We start from the raw sequence: 22,564 nt of genomic DNA, 5'->3' as shown, positions 1-22,564 counted from the left end.
GTTACGGTTAGGGGTATAGGTTTAGATTTAGGATTATGGTTTTGGTATAAGGTTTAGATATAGCGTTAGGGTTAGGGGTTAAGGGGGGCTTAGGGTTAGGGTTAGGGTTAGGAGTTAGGGTTAGCGTTAGGAGTTAGGGTTAGCGTTTAGGGTTAGGGTTTAGGGTTAGGGTTACGGTTAGGGGCATAGGGTTAGGTTTAGGGCTATGGTTTGGTTTTAAGGCTTAGATCTAGGGTTAGGGTTTAGGGTTAAGGGGGGCTTAGGGTTAGGGTTAGGAGTTAGGGTTAGCGTTTAGGGTTAGGGTTTAGGGTTAGGGTTACGGTTAGGGGCATAGGTTTAGATTTAGGGTTATGGTTAGGTTTTAAGGGTTATGTCTAGGGTTAGGGTTAGGGGTTAGGGTTAAGGGGGGCTCAGGGTTAGGGTTAGGGTTAGGAGTTAGGGTTAGCGTTAGGAGTTAAGGTTAGCGTTTAGGGTTAGGGTTTAGGGTTAGGGTTACGGTTAGGGGCATAGGGTTAGGTTTAGGGTTATGGTGAGATTTTAAGGATTATGTCTAGGGTTAGGGTTAGGGGTTAGGGTTAAGGGGGGTTAGGGTTAGGGTTAGGGTTAGGAGTTAGGGTTAGCGTTAGGAGTTAGGGTTAGCGTTTAGGGTTAGGGTTTAGGGTTAGGGTTACGGTTAGGGGCATAGGTTTAGATTTAGGGTTAAGGTTAGGTTTTAAGGTTTAGATCTAGGGTTAGGGTTAGGGGTTAAGGGGGGCTTAGGGTTAGGGTTAGGGTTAGGAGTTAGGGTTAGCGTTTAGGGTTAGGGTTTAGGGTTAGGGTTACGGTTAGGGGCATAGGTTTAGGTTTAGGGTTATGGTTAGGTTTTAAGGGTTATGTCTAGGGTTAGGGTTAGTGGTTAGGGTTAAGGGGGGCTTAGGGTTAGGGTTAGGAGTTAGGGTTAGCGTTAGGAGTTAGGGTTAGCGTTTAGGGTTAGGGTTTAGGGTTAGGGTTACGGTTAGGGGCATAGGGTTAGGGTTTAGGGTTATGGTTTGGTTTTAAGGCTTAGATCTAGGGTTAGGGTTTAGGATTAAGGGGGGCTTAGGGTTAGGGTTAGGGTTAGTGTTAGGGTTAGGGTTAGGAGTTAGGGTTAGCGTTAGGAGTTAGGGTTAGCATTTAGGGTTAGGGTTGAGGGTTAGGGTTACCGTTACGGGCATAGGGTTAGCTTTAGGGTTATGGTTTTGTTTTAAGGTTTAGATCTAGTGTTAGGGTTTAGGGTTAAGGGGGGCTTAGGGTTAGGGTTAGGGTTAGGAGTTAGGGTTAGCGTTAGGAGTTAAGGTTAGCATTTAGGGTTAGGGTTGAGGGTCAGGGTTACGGTTACGGGCATAGGGTTAGGTTTGGGGTTATGGTTAGGTTTTAAGGGTTATGTCTAGGGTTAGGGTTAGGGGTTAGGGTTGGGTTGGTTAGGGTTTAGAGTTAGGGTTAGGGTTAGGTATTAGGGTTAGGGTTAGGAGTTACGGTTAGCGTTTCGGGTTGGGGTTTAGGGTTGGGGCTACGGTTAGGGGCATAGGTTTAGTTTTAGGGTTATGGTTAGGTTTTAAGGGTTATGTCTAGGGTTAGGGTTAGGGGTTAGGGTTAAGGGGGGCTTAGGGTTAGGGTTAGGGTTAGGAGTTAGGGTTAGCGTTAGGAGTTAAGGTTAGCGTTTAGGGTTAGGGTTTAGGGTTAGGGTTACGGTTAGGGGCATAGGGTTTGGTTTAGGGTTATGGTTAGATTTTAAGGGTTATGTCTAGGGTTAGGGTTAGGCATTAGGGTTAAGGGGGGTTAGGGTTAGGGTTAGGGTTAGGAGTTAGGGTTAGCGTTAGGAGTTAGGGTTAGCATTTAGGGTTAGGGTTTAGGGTTAGGGCTACGGTTAGGGGCATAGGGTTAGGTTTAGGGTTATGGTTTGGTTTTAAGGTTTAGATCTAGGGTTAGGGTTTAGGCTTAAGAGGGGCTTAGGGTTAGGGTTAGGGTTAGGAGTTAGGGTTAGCGTTAGGAGTTAAGGTTAGCGTTTAGGGTTAGGGTTTAGGGTTAGGGTTACGGTTAGGGGCATAGGTTTAGGTTTAGGGTTATGGTTAGGTTTTAAGGGTTATGTCTAGGGTTAGGGTTAGGGGTTAGGGTTAAGGGGGGCTTAGGGTTAGGGTTAGGGTTAGGAGTTAGGGTTAGCTTTAGGAGTTAAGGTTAGCGTTTAGGGTTAGGGTTTAGGGTTAGGGTTACGGTTAGGGGCATAGGGTTAGGTTTAGGGTTATGGTTAGATTTTAAGGGTTATGTCTAGGGTTAGGTTTAGGGGTTAGGGTTAAGGGGGGTTAGGGTTAGGGTTAGGAGTTAGGGTTAGCGTTAGGAGTTAGGGTTAGCATTTTGGGTTAGGGTTGAGGGTTAGGGTTACGGTTAGGGGCATAGGGTTAGCTTTAGGGTTATGGTGTGGTTTTAAGGTTTAGATCTAGGGTTAAGGTTAGGTGTTAAGGGGGGCTTAGGGTTAGGGTTAGGGTTAGGAGTTAGGGTTAGCGTTAGGAGTTAGGGTTAGCATTTAGGGTTAGGGTTTAGGGTTAGGGTTACGGTTAGGGGCATAGGCTTAGCTTTAGGGTTATGGTTTGGTTTTAAGTTTTGATCTAGGGTTAAAGTTAGGGGTTAAGGGGGGCTTAGGGTTAGGGTTAGGGTTAGGAGTTAGGGTTAGCGATAGGAGTTAGGGTTAGCATTTAGGGTTAGGGTTGAGGGTTAGGGTTATGGTTAAGGGCATAGGGTTAGGTTTACGGTTATGGTTAGGTTTTAAGGGTTATGTGTAGGGTTAGGATTAGGGGTTAGGGTTGGGTTGGTTAGGGTTTAGGGTTAGGGTTAGGGTTAGGTATTAGGGTTAGGAGTTAGGGATAGGAGTTAGGGTTAGCGTTTAGGGTTAGGGTTTAGGGTTAGGGTTACGGTTAGGGGCATAGGTTTAGGTTTAGGGTTATGGTTAGGTTTTAAGGGTTATGTCTAGGGTTAGGGTTAGGGGTTAGGGTTAAGGGGGGCTTAGGGTTAGGGTTAGGGTTAGGAGTTAGGGTTAGCGTTAGGAGTTAGGGTTAGCGTTTAGGGTTAGGGTTTAGGGTTAGGGTTACGTTTAGGCGCATAGGTTTAGATTTAGGGTTATGGTTAGATTTTAAGGTTTAGATCGAGGGTTAGGGTTAGGGGTTAAGGGGGGCTTAGGGTTAGGGTTAGGGTTAGGAGTTAGGGTTAGCGTTTAGGGTTAGGGTTTAGGGTTAGGGTTACGGTTAGGGGCATAGGTTTAGGTTTAGGGTTATGGTTAGGTTTTAAGGGTTATGTCTAGGGTTAGGGTTAGGGGTTAGGGTTAAGTGGGGCTTAGGGTTAGGGTTAGGGTTAGGAGTTATGGTTAGCGTTAGGAGTTAGGGTTAGCGTTTAGGCTTAGGGTTACGGTTAGGGGCATAGGGTTAGCTTTAGGGTTATGGTGTGGTTTTAAGGTTTAGATCTAGGGTTAAGGTTAGGTGTTAGGGGGGGCTTAGGGTTAGGGTTAGGGTTAGGAGTTAGGGTTAGCGTTAGGAGTTAGGGTTAGCATTTAGGGTTAGGGTTTAGGGTGAGGGTTACGGTTAGAAGCATAGGTTTAGGTTTAGGGTTATAGTTAGGTTTTAAGGGTTATGTCTAGGGTTAGGGTTAGGGGTTAGGGTTAAGGGGGGCTTAGGGATAGGGTTAGGAGTTATGGTTAGCGTTAGGAGTTAGGGTTAGCGTTTAGGGTTAGGGTTTAGGGTTAGGGTTACGGTTAGGGGCATAGGGTTAGGTTTAGGGTTATGGTTTGGTTTTAAGGCTTAGATCTAGGGTTAGGGTTTAGGGTTAAGGGGGGCTTAGGGTTAGGGTTAGGGTTAGGAGTTAGGGTTAGCGTTAGGAGTTAGGGTTAGCGTTCAGGGTTAGGGTTTAGGGTTAGGGTTACGGTTAGGGGTATAGGTTTAGATTTAGGATTATGGTTTTGGTATAAGGTTTAGATCTAGCGTTAGGGTTAGGGGTTAAGGGGGGCTTAGGGTTAGGGTTAGGGTTAGGAGTTAGGGTTAGCGTTAGGAGTTAGGGTTAGCGTTTAGGGTTAGGGTTTAGGGTTAGGGTTACGGTTAGGGGCATAGGGTTAGGTTTAGGGTTATGGTTTGGTTTTAAGGCTTAGATCTAGGGTTAGGGTTAGGGTTAAGGGGGGCTTAGGGTTAGGGTTAGGAGTTAAGGTTAGCGTTAGGAGTTAGGGTTAGCGTTTAGGGTTAGGGTTTAGGGTTAGGGTTACGGTTAGGGGCATAGGTTTAGTTTTAGGGTTATGGTTAGGTTTTAAGGGTTATGTCTAGGGTTAGGGTTAGGGGTTAGGGTTAAGGGGGGCTTAGGGTTAGGGTTAGGGTTAGGAGTTAGGGTTAGCGTTAGGAGTTAAGGTTAGCGTTTAGGGTTAGGGTTTAGGGTTAGGGTTACGGTTAGGGGCATAGGGTTAGGTTTAGGGTTATGGTTAGATTTTAAGGGTTATGTCTAGGGTTAGGGTTAGGGGTTAGGGTTAAGGGGGGTTAGAGTTAGGGTTAGGGTTAGGAGTTAGGGTTAGCGTTAGGAGTTAGGGTTAGCGTTTAGGGTTAGGGTTTAGGGTTAGGGTTACGGTTAGGGGCATAGGTTTAGATTTAGGGTTAAGGTTAGGTTTTAAGGTTTAGATCTAGGGTTAGGGTTAGGGGTTAAGGGGGGCTTAGGGTTAGGGTTAGGAGTTAGGGTTAGCGTTAGGAGTTAGGGTTAGCCTTTAGGGTTAGGGTTGAGGGTTAGGGTTACGGTTACGGGCATAGGGTTAGGTTTGGGGTTATGGTTAGGTTTTAAGGGTTATGTCTAGGGTTAGGGTTAGGGGTTAGGGTTGGGTTGGTTAGGGTTTAGGGTTAGGGTTAGGGTTAGGTATTAGGGTTAGGGTTAGGAGTTAAGGTTAGCGTTTAGGGTTAGGGTTTAGGGTTAGGGTTACGGTTAGGGGCATAGCTTTGGGTTTAGGGTTATGGTTAGATTTTAAGGGTTATGTCTAGGGTTAGGGTTAGGGGTTAGGGTTAAGGGGGGTTAGGGTTAGGGTTAGGAGTTAGGGTTAGCGTTAGGAGTTAGGGTTAGCGTTTAGGGTTAGGGTTTAGGGTTAGGGTTACGGTTAGGGGCATAGGTTTAGGTTTAGGGTTATGGTTATGTTTTAAGTGTTATGTCTAGGGTTAGGGTTAGGGGTTAGGGTTAAGGGGGTCTTAGGGTTAGGGTTAGGAGTTAGGGTTAGCGTTAGGAGTTAGGGTTAGCGTTTAGGGTTAGGGTTACGGTTAGGGGCATAGGTTTAGATTAAGGATTATGGTTTTGGTTTAAGGTTTAGATCTAGGGTTAGGGTTAGCGGTTAAGGGGGGCTTAGGGTTAGGGTTAGGGTTAGGAGTTAGGGTTAGCGTTAGGAGTTAGGGTTAGCGTTTAGGGTTAGGGTTTAGGGTTAGGGTTACGGTTAGGGGCATAGGGTTAGGTTTAGGATTATGGTTTGGTTTTAAGGCTTAGATCTAGGGTTAGGGTTTAGGGTTAAGGGGGGCTTAGGGTTAGGGTTAGGAGTTAGGGTTAGCGTTAGGAGTTAGGGTTAGCGTTTAGGGTTAGGGTTTAGGGTTAGGGTTACGGTTAGGGGCATAGGTTTAGGTTTAGGGTTATGGTTAGGTTTTAAGGGTTATGTCTAGGGTTAGGGTTAGGGGTTAGGGTTAAGGGGGGCTTAGGGTTAGGGTTAGGGTTAGGAGTTATGGTTAGCGTTAGGAGTTAGGGTTAGCGTTTAGGCTTAGGGTTACGGTTAGGGGCATAGGTTTAGATTTAGAGTTATGGTTAGGTTTTAAGGTTTAGATCTAGGGTTAGGGTTAGGGGTTAAGGGGGGCTTAGGGTTAGGGTTAGGGTTAGGAGTTAGGGTTAGCGTTAGGAGTTAGGGTTAGCGTTTAGGGTTAGGGTTTAGGGTGAGGGTTACGGTTAGGGGCATAGGTTTAGTTTTAGGGTTATGGTTTGGTTTTAAGGGTTATGTCTAGGGTTAGGGTTAGGGGTTAGGGTTAAGGGGGGCTTAGGGTTAGGGTTAGGAGTTAGGGTTAGCGTTAGGAGTTAGGGTTAGCGTTTAGGGTTAGGGTTTAGGGTTAGGGTTACGGTTAGGGGCATAGGGTTAGGTTTAGGGTTATGGTTTGGTTTTAAGGCTTAGATCTAGGGTTAGGGTTTAGGGTTAAGGGGGGCTTAGGGTTAGGGTTAGGGTTAGGAGTTAGGGTTAGCGTTAGGAGTTAGGGTTAGCGTTTAGGGTTAGGTTTTAGGGTTAGGGTTACGGTTAGGGGTATAGGTTTAGATTTAGGATTATGGTTTTGGTTTAAGGTTTAGATCTAGCGTTAGGGTTAGGGGTTAAGGGGGGCTTAGTATTGGGGTTAGGGTTAGGAGTTAGGGTTAGCGTTAGGAGTTAGGGTTAGCGTTTAGGGTTAGGGTTTAGGGTTAGGGTTACGGTTAGGGGCATAGGGTTAGGTTTAGGGTTATGGTTTGGTTTTAAGGCTTAGATCTAGGGTTAGGGTTTAGGGTTAAGGGGGGCTTAGGGTTAGGGTTAGGAGTTAGGGTTAGCGTTAGGAGTTAGGGTTAGCGTTTAGGGTTAGGGTTTAGGGTTAGGGTTACGGTTAGGGGCATAGGTTTAGTTTTAGGGTTATGGTTAGGTTTTAAGGGTTATGTCTAGGGTTAGGGTTAGGGGTTAGGGTTAAGGGGGGCTTAGGGTTAGGGTTAGGGTTAGGAGTTAGGGTTAGCGTTAGGAGTTAAGGTTAGCGTTTAGGGTTAGGGTTTAGGGTTAGGGTTACGGTTAGGGGCATAGGGTTAGGTTTAGGGTTATGGTTAGATTTTAAGGGTTATGTCTAGGGTTAGGGTTAGGGGTTAGGGTTAAGGGGGGTTAGGGTTAGGGTTAGGAGTTAGGGTTAGCGTTAGGAGTTAGGGTTAGCGTTTAGGGTTAGGGTTTAGGGTTAGGGTTTAGGGTTAGGGGCATAGGTTTAGATTTAGGGTTAAGGTTAGGTTTTAAGGTTTAGATCTAGGGTTAGGGTTAGGGGTTAAGGGGGGCTTAGGGTTAGGGTTAGGGTTAGGAGTTAGGGTTAGCGTTAGGAGTTAGGGTTAGCGTTTAGGGTTAGGGTTTAGGGTTAGGGTTACGGTTAGGGGCATAGGTTTAGGTTTAGGGTTATGGTTAGATTTTAAGGGTTATGTCTAGGGTTAGGGTTAGGGGTTAGGGTTAAGGGGGGCTTAGGGTTAGGGTTAGGGTTAGGAGTTAGGGTTAGCTTTAGGAGTTAAGGTTAGCGTTTAGGGTTAGGGTTTAGGGTTAGGGTTACGGTTAGGGGCATAGGGTTAGGTTTAGGGTTATGGTTAGATTTTAAGGGTTATGTCTAGGGTTAGGTTTAGGGGTTAGGGTTAAGGGGGGTTAGGGTTACGGTTAGGAGTTAGGGTTAGCGTTAGGAGTTAGGGTTAGCATTTTGGGTTAGGGTTGAGGGTTAGGGTTACGGTTAGGGGCATAGGGTTAGCTTTAGGGTTATGGTGTGGTTTTAAGGTTTAGATCTAGGGTTAAGGTTAGGGGTTAAGGGGGGCTTAGGGTTAGAGTTAGGGTTAGGAGTTAGGGTTAGCGTTAGGAGTTAGGGTTAGCGTTTAGGGTTAGGGTTTAGGGTTAGGGTTACGGTTAGGGGCATAGGCTTAGCTTTAGGGTTATGGTTTGGTTTTAAGTTTTGATCTAGGGTTAAAGTTAGGGGTTAAGGGGGGCTTAGGGTTAGGGTTAGGGTTAGGAGTTAGGGTTAGCGTTAGGAGTTAGGGTTAGCATTTAGGGTTACGGTTGAGGGTGAGGGTTATGGTTAAGGGCATAGGGTTAGGTTTACGGTTATGGTTAGGTTTTAAGGGTTATGTCTAGGGTTATGGTTAGGGGTTAGGGTTGGGTTGGTTAGGGTTTAGGGTTAGGGTTAGGGTTAATTATTAGGGTTAGGAGTTAGGGTTAGGAGTTAGGGTTAGCGTTTAGGGTTAGGGTTTAGGCTTAGGGTTACGGTTAGGGGCATAGGTTTAGATTTAGGGTTATGGTTAGGTTTTAAGGGTTATGTCTAGGGTTAGGGTTAGGGGTTAGGGTTAAGGGGGGCTTAGGGTTAGGGTTAGGGTTAGGAGTTATGGTTAGCGTTAGAAGTTAGGGTTAGCGTTTAGGGTTAGGGTTTAGGGTTAGGGTTACGGTTAGGGGCACAGGTTTAGATTTAGGGTTAAGGTTAGGTTTTAAGGTTTAGATCTAGGGTTAGGGTTAGGGGTTAAGGGGGGCTTAGGGTTAGGGTTAGGGTTAGGAGTTAGGGTTAGCGTTAGGAGTTAGGGTTAGCGTTTAGGGTTAGGGTTTAGGGTTAGGGTTACGGTTAGGGGCATAGGTTTAGGTTTAGGGTTATGGTTAGGTTTTAAGGGTTATGTCTAGGGTTAGGGTTAGGGGTTAGGGTTAAGGGGGGCTTAGGGTTAGGGTTAGGAGTTAGGGTTAGCGTTAGGAGTTAGGGTTAGCGTTTAGGGTTAGGGTTTAGGGTTAGGGTTACGGGTAGGGGCATAGGGTTAGGTTTAGGGTTATGGTTTGGTTTTAAGGCTTAGATCTAGGTTTAGGGTTTAGGGTTAAGGGGGGCTTAGGGTTAGGGTTAGGGTTAGGAGTTAGGGTTAGCGTTAGGAGTTAGGGTTAGTGTTTAGGGTTAGGGTTTAGGGTTAGGGTTACGGTTAGGGGCATAGGTTTAGATTTAGGGTTATGGTTTTGTTTTAAGGTTTAGATCTAGGGTTAGGGTTTAGGGTTAAGGGGGGCTTAGGGTTAGGGTTAGGGTTAGGAGTTAGGGTTAGCGTTAGGAGTTAGGGTTAGCATTTAGGGTTAGGGTTGAGGGTTAGGGTTACCGTTACGGGCATAGGGTTAGGTTTAGGGTTATGGTTTTGTTTTAAGGTTTAGATCTAGTGTTAGCGTTTAGGGTTAAGGGGGGCTTAGGGTTAGGGTTAGGGTTAGGAGTTAGGGTTAGCGTTAGGAGTTAAGGTTAGCGTTTAGGGTTAGGGTTGAGGGTTAGGGTTACGGTTACGGGCATAGGGTTAGGTTTGGGGTTATGGTTAGGTTTTAAGGGTTATGTCTAGGGTTAGGGTTAGGGGTTAGGTTTGGGTTGGTTAGGGTTTAGGGTTAGGGTTAGGTATTAGGGTTAGGGTTAGGAGTTACGGTTAGCGTTTCGGGTTGGGGTTTAGGGTTGGGGCTACGGTTAGGGGCATAGGTTTAGGTTTAGGGTTATGGTTAGGTTTTAAGGGTTATGTCTAGGGTTATGGTTAGGGGTTAGGGTTAAGTGGGGCTTAGGGTTAGGGTTAGGGTTAGGAGTTAGGGTTAGCGTTAGGAGTTAAGGTTAGCGTTTAGGGTTAGGGTTTAGGGTTAGGGTTACGGTTAGGGGCATAGGGTTTGGTTAGGGTTATGGTTAGATTTTAAGGGTTATGTCTAGGGTTAGGGTTAGGGGTTAGGATTAAGTGGGGTTAGGGTTAGGGTTAGGGTTAGGAGTTAGGGTTAGCGTTAGGAGTTAGGGTTAGCATTTAGGGTTAGGGTTTAGGGTTAGGGCTACGGTTAGGGGCATAGGGTTAGGTTTAGGGTTATGGTTTGGTTTTAAGGGTTATGTCTAGGGTTAGGGTTTAGGATTAAGAGGGGCTTACGGTTAGGGTTAGGGTTAGGAGTTAGGGTTAGCGTTAGGAGTTAAGGTTAGCGTTTAGGGTTAGGGTTTAGGGTTAGGGTTACGGTTAGGGGCATAGGTTTAGGTTTAGGGTTATGGTTAGGTTTTAAGGGTTATGTCTAGGGTTAGGTTTAGGGGTTAGGGTTAAGGGGGGCTTAGGGTTAGGGTTAGGGTTAGGAGTTAGGGTTAGCGTTAGGAGTTAAGGTTAGCGTTTAGGGTTAGGGTTTAGGGTTAGGGTTACGGTTAGGGGCATAGGGTTAGGTTTAGGGTTATGGTTAGATTTTAAGGGTTATGTCTAGGGTTAGGTTTAGGGGTTAGGGTTAAGGGGGGTTAGGGTTAGGGTTAGGAGTTAGGGTTAGCGTTAGGAGTTAGGGTTAGCGTTTAGGGTTAGGGTTGAGGGTTAGGGTTACGGTTAGGGGCATAGGGTTAGCTTTAGGGTTATGGTGTGGTTTTAAGGTTTAGATCTAGGGTTAAGGTTAGGGGTTAAGGGGGGCTTAGGGTTAGGGTTAGGGTTAGGAGTTAGGGGTAGCGTTAGGAGTTAGGGTTAGCATTTAGGGTTAGGGTTGAGGGTTAGGGTTATGGTTAAGGGCATAGGTTTAGGTTTACGGTTATGGTTAGGTTTTAAGGGTTATGTGTAGGGTTAGGATTAGGGGTTAGGGTTGGGTTGGTTAGGGTTTAGGGTTAGGGTTAGGGTTAGGAGTTAGGGTTAGCGTTAGGAGTTAGGGTTAGCGTTTAGGGTTAGGGTTTAGGGTTAGGGTTACGGTTAGGGGCATAGGTTTGGGTTTAGGGTTATGATTAGGTTTTAAGGGTTATGTCTAGGGTTAGGGTTAGGGGTTAGTGTTAAGAGGGGCTTAGGGTTAGGGTTAGGAGTTAGGGTTAGCGTTAGGAGTTAGGGTTAGCGTTTAGGGTTAGGGTTTAGGGTTAGGGTTACGGTTAGGGGCATAGGTTTAGATTTAGGTTTATGGTTTTGGTTTAAGGTTTAGATCTAGGGTTAGGGTTAGGGGTTAAGGGGGGTTAGGGTTAGGGTTAGGGTTAGGAGTTAGGGTTAGCGTTAGGAGTTAGGGTTAGCGTTTAGGGTTAGGGTTTAGGGTTAGGGTTACGGTTAGGGGCATAGGGTTAGGTTTAGGGTTATGGTTAGATTTTAAGGGTTATGTCTAGGGTTAGGGTTAGGGGTTAGGGATAAGGGGGGTTAGGGTTAGGGTTAGGGTTAGGAGTTAGGGTTAGCATTAGGAGTTAGGGTTAGCATTTAGGGTTAGGGTTTAGGGTTAGGGTTACGGTTAGGGGCATAGGGTTAGGTTTAGGGTTATGGTTTGGTTTTAAGGTTTAGATCTAGGGTTAAGGTTAGGGGTTAAGGGGGGCTTAGGGTTAGGGTTAGGGTTAGGAGTTAGGGTTAGCGTTAGGAGTTAGGGTTAGCATTTAGGGTTAGGGTTGAGGGTTAGGGTTATGGTTAAGGGCATAGGGTTAGGTTTACGGTTATGGTTAGGTTTTAAGGGTTATGTCTAGGGTTAGGATTAGGGGTTAGGGTTGGGTTGGTTAGGGTTTAGGGTTAGGGTTAGGGTTAGTTATTAGGGTTAGAAGTTAGGGTTAGGAGTTAGGGTTAGCGTTTAGGGTTAGGGTTTAGGCTTTAGGGTTACGGTTAGGGGCATAGGGTTAGGTTTAGGGTTATGGTTTGGTTTTAAGGCTTAGATCTAGGGTTAGGGTTTAGGGTTAAGGGGGGCTTAGGGTTAGGGTTAGGAGTTAGGGTTAGCGTTAGGAGTTAGGGTTAGCGTTTAGGCTTAGGGTTTAGGGTTACGGTTACGGTTAGGGGCATAGGTTTAGATTTAGGGTTATGGTTAGGTTTTAAGGTTTAGATCTAGGGTTAGTGTTAGGGGTTAAGGGGGGCTTAGGGTTACGGTTAGGGTTAGGAGTTAGGGTTAGCGTTAGGAGTTAGGGTTAGCGTTTAGGGTTAGGGTTTAGGGTGAGGGTTACGGTTAGGGGCATAGGTTTAGGTTTAGGGTTATAGTTAGGTTTTAAGGGTTATGTCTAGGGTTAGGGTTAGGGGTTAGGGTTAAGGGGACTTAGGGTTAGGGTTAGGAGTTATGGTTAGCGTTAGGAGTTAGGGTTAGCGTTTAGGGTTAGGGTTTAGGTTTAGGGTTACGGTTAGGGGCATAGGGTTAGGTTTAGGGTTATGGTTTGGTTTTAAGGTTTAGATCTAGGGTTAGGGTTTAGGGTTAAGGGGGGCTTAGGGTTAGGGTTAGGGTTAGGAGTTAGGGTTAGCGTTAGGAGTTACGGTTAGCGTTTAGGGTTAGGGTTTAGGGTTAGGGTTACGGTTAGGGGCATAGGGTTAGGTTTAGGGTTATGGTTTGGTTTTAAGGATTAGATCTAGGGTTAGGGTTTAGGGTTAAGGGGGGCTTAGGGTTAGGGTTAGGAGTTAGGGTTAGCGTTAGGAGTTAGGGTTAGCGTTTAGGGTTAGGGTTTAGGGTTAGGGTTACGGTTAGGGGCATAGGGTTAGGTTTAGGGTTATGGTTAGATTTTAAGGGTTATATCTAGGGTTAGCGTTAGGGGTTAGGGTTAAGGGGGGTTAGGGTTAGGGTTAGGAGTTAGGGTTAGCATTAGGAGTTATGGTTAGCATTTAGGGTTAGGGTTTAGGGTTAGGGTTACGGTTAGGGGCATAGGCTTAGCTTTAGGGTTATGGTTTGGTTTTAAGTTTTGATCTAGGGTTAAATTTAGGGGTTAAGGGGGGCTTAGGGTTAGGGTTAGGGTTAGGAGTTAGGGTTAGCGTTAGGAGTTAGGGTTAGCATTTTTGGTTACGGTTGAGGGTTACGGTTATGGTTAAGGGCATAGGGTTAGGTTTAGGGTTATGGTTAGGTTTTAAGGGTTATGTCTAGGGTTATGGTTAGGGGTTAGGGTTGGGTTGGTTAGGGTTTAGGGTTAGGGTTAGGGTTAGGTATTAGGGTTAGGAGTTAGGGTTAGGAGTTAGGGTTAGCGTTTAGGGTTAGGGTTTAGGCTTAGGGTTACGGTTAGGGGCATAGGTTTAGATTTAGGGTTATGGTTAGGTTTTAAGGGTTATGTCTAGGGTTAGGGTTAGGGGTTAGGGTCAAGGGGGGCTTAGGGTTAGGGTTAGGGTTAGGAGTTATGGTTAGCGTTAGAAGTTAGGGTTAGCGTTTAGGGTTAGGGTTTAGGGTTAGGGTTACGGTTAGGGGCATAGGTTTAGATTTAGGGTTAAGGTTAGGTTTTAAGGTTTAGATCTAGGGTTAGTGTTAGGGGTTAAGGGGGGCTTAGGGTTAGGGTTAGGGTTAGGAGTTAGGGTTAGCCTTAGGAGTTAGGGTTAGCGTTTAGGGTTAGGGTTTAGGGTTAGGGTTACGGTTAGGGGCATAGGTTTAGGTTTAGGGTTATGGTTAGGTTTTAAGGGTTATGTCTAGGGTTAGGGTTAGGGGTTAGGGTTAAGGGGGGCTTAGGGTTAGGGTTAGGAGTTAGGGTTAGCGTTAGGAGTTAGGGTTAGCGTTTAGGGTTAGGGTTTAGGGTTAGGGTTACGGTTAGGGGCATAGGGTTAGGTTTAGGGTTATGGTTTGGTTTTCAGGCTAAGATCTAGGGTTAGGGTTTAGGGTTAAGGGGGGCTTAGGGTTAGGGTTAGGGTTAGGAGTTAGGGTTAGCGTTAGGAGTTAGGGTTAGTGTTTAGGGTTAGGGTTTAGGGTTAGGGTTACGGTTAGGGGCATAGGTTTAGATTTAGGGTTATGGTTTTGTTTTAAGGTTTAGATCTAGGGTTAGGGTTTAGGGTTAAGGGGGGCTTAGGGTTAGGGTTAGGGTTAGGAGTTAGGGTTAGCGTTAGGAGTTAGGGTTAGCATTTAGGGTTAGGGTTGAGGGTTAGGGTTACGGTTACGGGCATAGGGTTAGGTTTAGGTTTATGGTTTTGGTTTAAGGTTTAGATCTAGTGTTAGGGTTTAGGGTTAAGGGGGGCTTAGGGTTAGGGTTAGGGTTAGGAGTTAGGGTTAGCGTTAGGAGTTAAGGTTAGCATTTAGGGTTAGGGTTGAGGGTTAGGGTTACGGTTACGGGCATAGGGTTAGGTTTGGGGTTATGGTTAGGTTTTAAGGGTTATGTCTAGGGTTAGGGTTAGGGGTTAGGGTTAAGGGGGGCTTAGGGTTAGGGTTAGGAGTTATGGTTAGCGTTAGGAGTTAGGGTTAGCGTTTAGGGTTAGGGTTTAGGGTTAGGGTTACGGTTAGGGGCATAGGGTTAGGTTTAGGGTTATGGTTTTAGTTTAATGTTTAGATCTAGGGTTAGGGTTAGGGGTTAAGGGGGGCTTAGGGTTAGGGTTAGGGTTAGGAGTTAGGGTTAGCGTTAGGAGTTAGGGTTAGCATTTAGGGTTAGGGTTTAGGGTTAGGTTTACGGTTAGGGGCATAGTGTTAGGTTTAGGGTTATGGTTAGATTTTAAGGGTTATGTCTAGGGTTAGGGTTAGGGGTTAGGGATAAGGGGGGTTAGGGTTAGGGTTAGGGTTAGGAGTTAGGGTTAGCGTTAGGAGTTAGGGTTAGCGTTTAGGGTTAGGGTTTAGGGTTAGGGTTACGGTTAGGGGCATAGGGTTAGGTTTAGGGTTATGGTTAGATTTTAAGGGTTATGTCTAGGGTTAGGGTTAGGGGTTAGGGATAAGGGGGGTTAGGGTTAGCGTTAGGGTTAGGAGTTAGGGTTAGCATTAGGAGTTAGGGTTAGCATTTAGGGTTAGGGTTTAGGGTTAGGGTTACGGTTAGGGGCATAGGGTTAGGTTTAGGGTTATGGTTTGGTTTTAAGGTTTAGATCTAGGGTTAAGGTTAGGTGTTAAGGGGGGCTTAGGGTTAGGGTTAGGGTTAGGAGTTAGGGTTAGCGTTAGGAGTTAGGGTTAGCATTTAGGGTTAGGGTTGAGGGTTAGGGTTATGGTTAAGGGCATAGGGTTAGGTTTACGGTTATGGTTAGGTTTTAAGGGTTATGTCTAGGGTTAGGATTAGGGGTTAGGGTTGGGTTGGTTAGGGTTTAGGGTTAGGGTTAGGGTTAGTTATTAGGGTTAGAAGTTAGGGTTAGGAGTTAGGGTTAGCGTTTAGGGTTAGGGTTTAGGCTTTAGGGTTACGGTTAGGGGCATAGGGTTAGGTTTAGGGTTATGGTTTGGTTTTAAGGCTTAGATCTAGGGTTAGGGTTTAGGGTTAAGGGGGGCTTAGGGTTAGGGTTAGGAGTTAGGGTTAGCGTTAGGAGTTAGGGTTAGCGTTTAGGGTTAGGGTTTAGGGTTAGGGTTACGGTTAGGGGCATAGGTTTAGATTTAGGGTTATGGTTAGGTTTTAAGGTTTAGATCTAGGGTTAGGGTTAGGGGTTAAGGGGGGCTTAGGGTTAGGGTTAGGGTTAGGAGTTAGGGTTAGCGTTTAGGGTTAGGGTTTAGGGTGAGGGTTACGGTTAGGGGCATAGGGTTAGCTTTAGGGTTATAGTTAGGTTTTAAGGGTTATGTCTATGGTTAGGATTAGGGGTTAGGGTTAAGGGGGGCTCAGGGTTAGGGTTAGGAGTTATGGTTAGCGTTAGGAGTTAGGGTTAGCGTTTAGGGTTAGGGTTTAGGGTTAGGGTTACGGTTAGGGGCATAGGGTTAGGTTTAGGGTTATGGTTTGGTTTTAAGGCTTAGATCTAGGGTTAGGGTTTAGGGTTAAGGGGAGCTTAGGGTTAGGGTTAGGGTTAGGAGTTAGGGTTAGCGTTAGGAGTTAGGGTTAGCGTTTAGGGTTAGGGTTTAGGGTTAGGGTTACGGTTAGGGGTATAGGGCTAGATTTAGGGTTATGGTTTTGGTTTAAGGTTTAGATCTAGGGTTAGGGTTAGGGGTTAAGGGGGGCTTAGGTTTAGGGTTAGGGTTAGGAGTTAGGGTTAGCGTTAGGAGTTACGGTTAGCGTTTAGGGTTAGGGTTTAGGGTTAGGGTTACGGTTAGGGGCATAGGGTTAGGTTTAGGGTTATGGTTTGGTTTTAAGGATTAGATCTAGGGTTAGGGTTTAGGGTTAAGGGGGGCTTAGGGTTAGGGTTAGGAGTTAGGGTTAGCGTTAGGAGTTAGGGTTAGCGTTTAGGGTTAGGGTTTAGGGTTAGGGTTACGGTTAGGGGCATAGGGTTAGGTTTAGGGTTATGGTTAGATTTTAAGGGTTATATCTAGGGTTAGCGTTAGGGGTTAGGGTTAAGGGGGGTTAGGGTTAGGGTTAGGGTTAGGAGTTAGGGTTAGCATTAGGAGTTATGGTTAGCATTTAGGGTTAGGGTTTAGGGTTAGGGTTACGGTTAGGGGCATAGGCTTAGGTTTAGGGTTATGGTTAGGTTTTAAGGGTTATGTCTAGGGTTAGGTTTAGGGGTTAGGGTTAAGGGGGGCTTAGGGTTAGGGTTAGGGTTAGGAGTTAGGGTTAGCGTTAGGAGTTAAGGTTAGCGTTTAGGGTTAGGGTTTAGGGTTAGGGTTACGGTTAGGGGCATAGGGTTAGGTTTAGGGTTATGGTTAGATTTTAAGGGTTATGTCTAGGGTTAGGTTTAGGGGTTAGGGTTAAGGGGGGTTAGGGTTAGGGTTAGGAGTTAGGGTTAGCGTTAGGAGTTAGGGTTAGCGTTTAGGGTTAGGGTTGAGGGTTAGGGTTACGGTTAGGGGCATAGGGTTAGCTTTAGGGTTATGGTGTGGTTTTAAGGTTTAGATCTAGGGTTAAGGTTAGGGGTTAAGGGGGGCTTAGGGTTAGGGTTAGGGTTAGGAGTTAGGGGTAGCGTTAGGAGTTAGGGTTAGCATTTAGGGTTAGGGTTGAGGGTTAGGGTTATGGTTAAGGGCATAGGTTTAGGTTTACGGTTATGGTTAGGTTTTAAGGGTTATGTGTAGGGTTAGGATTAGGGGTTAGGGTTGGGTTGGTTAGGGTTTAGGGTTAGGGTTAGGGTTAGGAGTTAGGGTTAGCGTTAGGAGTTAGGGTTAGCGTTTAGGGTTAGGGTTTAGGGTTAGGGTTACGGTTAGGGGCATAGGTTTGGGTTTAGGGTTATGATTAGGTTTTAAGGGTTATGTCTAGGGTTAGGGTTAGGGGTTAGTGTTAAGAGGGGCTTAGGGTTAGGGTTAGGAGTTAGGGTTAGCGTTAGGAGTTAGGGTTAGCGTTTAGGGTTAGGGTTTAGGGTTAGGGTTACGGTTAGGGGCATAGGTTTAGATTTAGGTTTATGGTTTTGGTTTAAGGTTTAGATCTAGGGTTAGGGTTAGGGGTTAAGGGGGGTTAGGGTTAGGGTTAGGGTTAGGAGTTAGGGTTAGCGTTAGGAGTTAGGGTTAGCGTTTAGGGTTAGGGTTTAGGGTTAGGGTTACGGTTAGGGGCATAGGGTTAGGTTTAGGGTTATGGTTAGATTTTAAGGGTTATGTCTAGGGTTAGGGTTAGGGGTTAGGGATAAGGGGGGTTAGGGTTAGGGTTAGGGTTAGGAGTTAGGGTTAGCATTAGGAGTTAGGGTTAGCATTTAGGGTTAGGGTTTAGGGTTAGGGTTACGGTTAGGGGCATAGGGTTAGGTTTAGGGTTATGGTTTGGTTTTAAGGTTTAGATCTAGGGTTAAGGTTAGGGGTTAAGGGGGGCTTAGGGTTAGGGTTAGGGTTAGGAGTTAGGGTTAGCGTTAGGAGTTAGGGTTAGCATTTAGGGTTAGGGTTGAGGGTTAGGGTTATGGTTAAGGGCATAGGGTTAGGTTTACGGTTATGGTTAGGTTTTAAGGGTTATGTCTAGGGTTAGGATTAGGGGTTAGGGTTGGGTTGGTTAGGGTTTAGGGTTAGGGTTAGGGTTAGTTATTAGGGTTAGAAGTTAGGGTTAGGAGTTAGGGTTAGCGTTTAGGGTTAGGGTTTAGGCTTTAGGGTTACGGTTAGGGGCATAGGGTTAGGTTTAGGGTTATGGTTTGGTTTTAAGGCTTAGATCTAGGGTTAGGGTTTAGGGTTAAGGGGGGCTTAGGGTTAGGGTTAGGAGTTAGGGTTAGCGTTAGGAGTTAGGGTTAGCGTTTAGGCTTAGGGTTTAGGGTTAGGGTTACGGTTAGGGGCATAGGTTTAGATTTAGGGTTATGGTTAGGTTTTAAGGTTTAGATCTAGGGTTAGTGTTAGGGGTTAAGGGGGGCTTAGGGTTACGGTTAGGGTTAGGAGTTAGGGTTAGCGTTAGGAGTTAGGGTTAGCGTTTAGGGTTAGGGTTTAGGGTGAGGGTTACGGTTAGGGGCATAGGTTTAGGTTTAGGGTTATAGTTAGGTTTTAAGGGTTATGTCTAGGGTTAGGGTTAGGGGTTAGGGTTAAGGGGACTTAGGGTTAGGGTTAGGAGTTATGGTTAGCGTTAGGAGTTAGGGTTAGCGTTTAGGGTTAGGGTTTAGGTTTAGGGTTACGGTTAGGGGCATAGGGTTAGGTTTAGGGTTATGGTTTGGTTTTAAGGTTTAGATCTAGGGTTAGGGTTTAGGGTTAAGGGGGGCTTAGGGTTAGGGTTAGGGTTAGGAGTTAGGGTTAGCGTTAGGAGTTACGGTTAGCGTTTAGGGTTAGGGTTTAGGGTTAGGGTTACGGTTAGGGGCATAGGGTTAGGTTTAGGGTTATGGTTTGGTTTTAAGGATTAGATCTAGGGTTAGGGTTTAGGGTTAAGGGGGGCTTAGGGTTAGGGTTAGGAGTTAGGGTTAGCGTTAGGAGTTAGGGTTAGCGTTTAGGGTTAGGGTTTAGGGTTAGGGTTACGGTTAGGGGCATAGGGTTAGGTTTAGGGTTATGGTTAGATTTTAAGGGTTATATCTAGGGTTAGCGTTAGGGGTTAGGGTTAAGGGGGGTTAGGGTTAGGGTTAGGAGTTAGGGTTAGCATTAGGAGTTATGGTTAGCATTTAGGGTTAGGGTTTAGGGTTAGGGTTACGGTTAGGGGCATAGGCTTAGCTTTAGGGTTATGGTTTGGTTTTAAGTTTTGATCTAGGGTTAAATTTAGGGGTTAAGGGGGGCTTAGGGTTAGGGTTAGGGTTAGGAGTTAGGGTTAGCGTTAGGAGTTAGGGTTAGCATTTTTGGTTACGGTTGAGGGTTACGGTTATGGTTAAGGGCATAGGGTTAGGTTTAGGGTTATGGTTAGGTTTTAAGGGTTATGTCTAGGGTTATGGTTAGGGGTTAGGGTTGGGTTGGTTAGGGTTTAGGGTTAGGGTTAGGGTTAGGTATTAGGGTTAGGAGTTAGGGTTAGGAGTTAGGGTTAGCGTTTAGGGTTAGGGTTTAGGCTTAGGGTTACGGTTAGGGGCATAGGTTTAGATTTAGGGTTATGGTTAGGTTTTAAGGGTTATGTCTAGGGTTAGGGTTAGGGGTTAGGGTCAAGGGGGGCTTAGGGTTAGGGTTAGGGTTAGGAGTTATGGTTAGCGTTAGAAGTTAGGGTTAGCGTTTAGGGTTAGGGTTTAGGGTTAGGGTTACGGTTAGGGGCATAGGTTTAGATTTAGGGTTAAGGTTAGGTTTTAAGGTTTAGATCTAGGGTTAGTGTTAGGGGTTAAGGGGGGCTTAGGGTTAGGGTTAGGGTTAGGAGTTAGGGTTAGCCTTAGGAGTTAGGGTTAGCGTTTAGGGTTAGGGTTTAGGGTTAGGGTTACGGTTAGGGGCATAGGTTTAGGTTTAGGGTTATGGTTAGGTTTTAAGGGTTATGTCTAGGGTTAGGGTTAGGGGTTAGGGTTAAGGGGGGCTTAGGGTTAGGGTTAGGAGTTAGGGTTAGCGTTAGGAGTTAGGGTTAGCGTTTAGGGTTAGGGTTTAGGGTTAGGGTTACGGTTAGGGGCATAGGGTTAGGTTTAGGGTTATGGTTTGGTTTTCAGGCTAAGATCTAGGGTTAGGGTTTAGGGTTAAGGGGGGCTTAGGGTTAGGGTTAGGGTTAGGAGTTAGGGTTAGCGTTAGGAGTTAGGGTTAGTGTTTAGGGTTAGGGTTTAGGGTTAGGGTTACGGTTAGGGGCATAGGTTTAGATTTAGGGTTATGGTTTTGTTTTAAGGTTTAGATCTAGGGTTAGGGTTTAGGGTTAAGGGGGGCTTAGGGTTAGGGTTAGGGTTAGGAGTTAGGGTTAGCGTTAGGAGTTAGGGTTAGCATTTAGGGTTAGGGTTGAGGGTTAGGGTTACGGTTACGGGCATAGGGTTAGGTTTAGGTTTATGGTTTTGGTTTAAGGTTTAGATCTAGTGTTAGGGTTTAGGGTTAAGGGGGGCTTAGGGTTAGGGTTAGGGTTAGGAGTTAGGGTTAGCGTTAGGAGTTAAGGTTAGCATTTAGGGTTAGGGTTGAGGGTTAGGGTTACGGTTACGGGCATAGGGTTAGGTTTGGGGTTATGGTTAGGTTTTAAGGGTTATGTCTAGGGTTAGGGTTAGGGGTTAGGGTTAAGGGGGGCTTAGGGTTAGGGTTAGGAGTTATGGTTAGCGTTAGGAGTTAGGGTTAGCGTTTAGGGTTAGGGTTTAGGGTTAGGGTTACGGTTAGGGGCATAGGGTTAGGTTTAGGGTTATGGTTTTAGTTTAATGTTTAGATCTAGGGTTAGGGTTAGGGGTTAAGGGGGGCTTAGGGTTAGGGTTAGGGTTAGGAGTTAGGGTTAGCGTTAGGAGTTAGGGTTAGCATTTAGGGTTAGGGTTTAGGGTTAGGTTTACGGTTAGGGGCATAGTGTTAGGTTTAGGGTTATGGTTAGATTTTAAGGGTTATGTCTAGGGTTAGGGTTAGGGGTTAGGGATAAGGGGGGTTAGGGTTAGGGTTAGGGTTAGGAGTTAGGGTTAGCGTTAGGAGTTAGGGTTAGCGTTTAGGGTTAGGGTTTAGGGTTAGGGTTACGGTTAGGGGCATAGGGTTAGGTTTAGGGTTATGGTTAGATTTTAAGGGTTATGTCTAGGGTTAGGGTTAGGGGTTAGGGATAAGGGGGGTTAGGGTTAGCGTTAGGGTTAGGAGTTAGGGTTAGCATTAGGAGTTAGGGTTAGCATTTAGGGTTAGGGTTTAGGGTTAGGGTTACGGTTAGGGGCATAGGGTTAGGTTTAGGGTTATGGTTTGGTTTTAAGGTTTAGATCTAGGGTTAAGGTTAGGTGTTAAGGGGGGCTTAGGGTTAGGGTTAGGGTTAGGAGTTAGGGTCAGCGTTAGCTGTTAGGGTTAGCATTTAGGGTTAGGGTTGAGGGTTAGGGTTATGGTTAAGGGCATAGGGTTAGGTTTACGGTTATGGTTAGGTTTTAAGGGTTATGTCTAGGGTTAGGATTAGGGGTTAGGGTTGGGTTGGTTAGGGTTTAGGGTTAGGGTTAGGGTTAGTTATTAGGGTTAGAAGTTAGGGTTAGGAGTTAGGGTTAGCGTTTAGGGTTAGGGTTTAGGCTTTAGGGTTACGGTTAGGGGCATAGGGTTAAGTTTAGGGTTATGGTTTGGTTTTAAGGCTTAGACCTAGGGTTAGGGTTTAGGGTTAAGGGGGGCTTAGGGTTAGGGTTAGGAGTTAGGGTTAGCGTTAGGAGTTAGGGTTAGCGTTTAGGGTTAGGGTTTAGGGTTAGGGTTACGGTTAGGGGCATAGGTTTAGATTTAGGGTTATGGTTAGGTTTTAAGGTTTAGATCTAGGGTTAGGGTTAGGGGTTAAGGGGGGCTTAGGGTTAGGGTTAGGGTTAGGAGTTAGGGTTAGCGTTTAGGGTTAGGGTTTAGGGTGAGGGTTACGGTTAGGGGCATAGGGTTAGCTTTAGGGTTATAGTTAGGTTTTAAGGGTTATGTCTATGGTTAGGATTAGGGGTTAGGGTTAAGGGGGGCTCAGGGTTAGGGTTAGGAGTTATGGTTAGCGTTAGGAGTTAGGGTTAGCGTTTAGGGTTAGGGTTTAGGGTTAGGGTTACGGTTAGGGGCATAGGGTTAGGTTTAGGGTTATGGTTTGGTTTTAAGGCTTAGATCTAGGGTTAGGGTTTAGGGTTAAGGGGAGCTTAGGGTTAGGGTTAGGGTTAGGAGTTAGGGTTAGCGTTAGGAGTTAGGGTTAGCGTTTAGGGTTAGGGTTTAGGGTTAGGGTTACGGTTAGGGGTATAGGGCTAGATTTAGGGTTATGGTTTTGGTTTAAGGTTTAGATCTAGGGTTAGGGTTAGGGGTTAAGGGGGGCTTAGGTTTAGGGTTAGGGTTAGGAGTTAGGGTTATCGTTAGGAGTTACGGTTAGCGTTTAGGGTTAGGGTTTAGGGTTAGGGTTACGGTTAGGGGCATAGGGTTAGGTTTAGGGTTATGGTTTGGTTTTAAGGATTAGATCTAGGGTTAGGGTTTAGGGTTAAGGGGGGCTTAGGGTTAGGGTTAGGAGTTAGGGTTAGCGTTAGGAGTTAGGGTTAGCGTTTAGGGTTAGGGTTTAGGGTTAGGGTTACGGTTAGGGGCATAGGGTTAGGTTTAGGGTTATGGTTAGATTTTAAGGGTTATATCTAGGGTTAGCGTTAGGGGTTAGGGTTAAGGGGGGTTAGGGTTAGGGTTAGGGTTAGGAGTTAGGGTTAGCATTAGGAGTTATGGTTAGCATTTAGGGTTAGGGTTTAGGGTTAGGGTTACGGTTAGGGGCATAGGCTTAGCTTTAGGGTTATGGTTTGGTTTTAAGTTTTGATCTAGGGTTAAATTTAGGGGTTAAGGGGGGCTTAGGGTTAGGGTTAGGGTTAGGAGTTAGGGTTAGCGTTAGGAGTTAGGGTTAGCATTTTTGGTTACGGTTGAGGGTTACGGTTATGGTTAAGGGCATAGGGTTAGGTTTACAGTTATGGTTAGGTTTTAACGGTTATGTCTAGGGTTATGGTTAGGGGTTAGGGTTGGGTTGGTTAGGGTTTAGGGTTAGGGTTAGGGTTAGGTATTAGGGTTAGGAGTTAGGGTTAGGAGTTATGGTTAGCGTTAGAAGTTAGGGTTAGCGTTTAGGGTTAGGGTTTAGGGTTAGGGTTACGGTTAGGGGCATAGGTTTAGATTTAGGGTTAAGGTTAGGTTTTAAGGTTTAGATCTAGGGTTAGTGTTAGGGGTTAAGGGGGGCTTAGGGTTAGGGTTAGGGTTAGGAGTTAGGGT

This window comes from Strix uralensis, chromosome 13, assembly GCF_047716275.1.
Source record: "Strix uralensis isolate ZFMK-TIS-50842 chromosome 13, bStrUra1, whole genome shotgun sequence".
Lineage (NCBI taxonomy): Eukaryota > Metazoa > Chordata > Aves > Strigiformes > Strigidae > Strix > Strix uralensis.
This window is presented reverse-complemented; position numbering follows the sequence as displayed.